Source organism: Chrysochloris asiatica, unplaced genomic scaffold (genome assembly GCF_000296735.1).
Source record: "Chrysochloris asiatica unplaced genomic scaffold, ChrAsi1.0 scaffold13571, whole genome shotgun sequence".
In the NCBI taxonomy this organism is placed as follows: domain Eukaryota; kingdom Metazoa; phylum Chordata; class Mammalia; order Afrosoricida; family Chrysochloridae; genus Chrysochloris; species Chrysochloris asiatica.
In genome coordinates this window covers 1-1918 of record NW_006422089.1, presented here as the reverse complement: position 1 = coordinate 1918, position 1918 = coordinate 1, and the positions used below count along the sequence as shown (strand labels likewise).

Genomic DNA, 1918 nt, shown 5'->3' with positions numbered 1-1918 from the left:
GAGACCTGTTGCACGTCCCTCCCTCTCACTCTCATGGGTCTAAAGAATTAGTCCCACTGAGTCACAGCTTTGAAGGCATTCACTCATAAGGCACAATATGATGAAGTAATTTCAGTTTACTTCAGGAGACTGTATATAAAGGAGTATCTCAGATGCCCTTGAGGTATGGAATGAACCCTCATCTAACATCTCCCCTGTTATACACACTGAGGTCTCAGCTTCTCATCATTTTTCGATGGAGCCTCTGGATTTATAAACTTGTGTGATGTTCTGATGGCCTGGCAGCTCAAAGAAGCTTTAGACATTCTAGCTGCTGCCTCTTTCAAGCACGTCAGTCCAGCAGGTGCTACCTTTGGAATTCTACTCCGTGAAGACAAGGCCAAAGTCTGGGTGGTCTACAATATTTACAAAACCCTCACACCCATGATCAACTGCAAATACTAGAGCAAGAGGGTTTGATAGGATGTCTTCATTTGATAATTTTGTTGCATCATCTGACTTTGTGATATCCCTACTGCCAAATTTATCTCCAGAGAAGTATCTGGCATTGGTGGTATAGTGGTTAGCATAGCTGCATTCCAGAGAAGTATCTAATGGTATTGTTGCCTCAGGATATGAAGAAGCAGCCTTGAAAATTCTTTCTAAAAAGAAAAATGGAAATTATTGTGTTCTTCAGCTGAATCTGTTTTACAAACCAGATAAAGATGAAGTCTGAACTCTTTTTGATCTTTGTTTAAGCCAAAAGAGAAACAAAGGGGGCAAAGATCATTGTTTAGCAATGGTGTTGCGAAGAATAAAAATTTGCCAGAGTCTGCTTTCAGAGACCTCATAATCACCACCATTGCTGGCAAGTACACTGAGTTGAATTCTTTGAACCACACGTTCAGTAGTTCAAACCTAACAGCTGCTCCTCAGAAACCCTATAGAGGGCCACTATGAGTTGGAACTGACTCTACAGCACTTATCAACAAGAACATGCCAAGAATCATCAGTTCATTGGCATTGGCGCAGGACAAGAGATTCAAATATACTGAATGCATCTTACAGGGGAGATGGCAGACTGTCGGTGGCTTAAACATCATCCACAAGTGCTTTCAATGAAGTTTAAAACCAGAGTGAAGAAGGTACATATTTCTAATGCCATCACGCATTTTATGACGGGAACCATAAGCAAGGATGAAGATTTGGTTAAGTAGAGACTATGTTTAAGAAAGTCTCTAAATTATTAGCCTAGGCAGAGAAGAAGTATGGGTTGACAAACACAGTGAAGTTTTATCAATCCTGATGCATTCTTTCCTTTCTGGGACAATGTAAACAGAGCTAAAGGGAGTGATGTGGTGTGCATAGCTGATCTTTCCAATTCTGCTGCTGACTAATGTGTGATGAGGCATATAATGAACTGGGGATAATCCTTGTTCAAACCAATCTTTGGCTCTTTCATCAGAGATTCATTCACATTGCTATTTAATGATTTGCTTATGTGTACATCACGTCTCTGGAATGGGCACAATATGAATCTCTTCCAGTCAATTGACCAGGTAGTTGTCATCCAAATTTCTTGGCACAGATGATTCAGTGTCTCCGGTGCTTTATTACTTTGTTGAAAGATATCAATTTGTATTCCATCAATTCCCAGAGCCTTGTTCTTTGCCAATGCCTTCAATACATCTTGAACTTTTTCCTTCAGTACCATGTTACCTCTTGAAATGGTTGAACATTTGACTATTTCTTGAGCCCATTCCAAAGAGAGGTAACCCAAAGGAATATGGAAGTCATTGGACAATATTAATATCTCATTCAAGTAAAATTTTACTAAAGATAATCCAAAAACTGTTGCAAACATACATTGACAGAGAATTGTCAGAGGTTTAGCCTGGATTCAGATGAGGACGTGGAATGAGGGATATCACTACTGATG

General features: G+C 39.8%; 1 pseudogene; it reads left to right on the top strand.

Annotated features, from left to right (window-relative positions):
* The first annotated feature begins 67 nt into the window (after positions 1–67).
* On the top strand, positions 68–1468 carry LOC102812527 (annotated as a pseudogene).
* Positions 1469–1918: the final 450 nt, after the last annotated feature.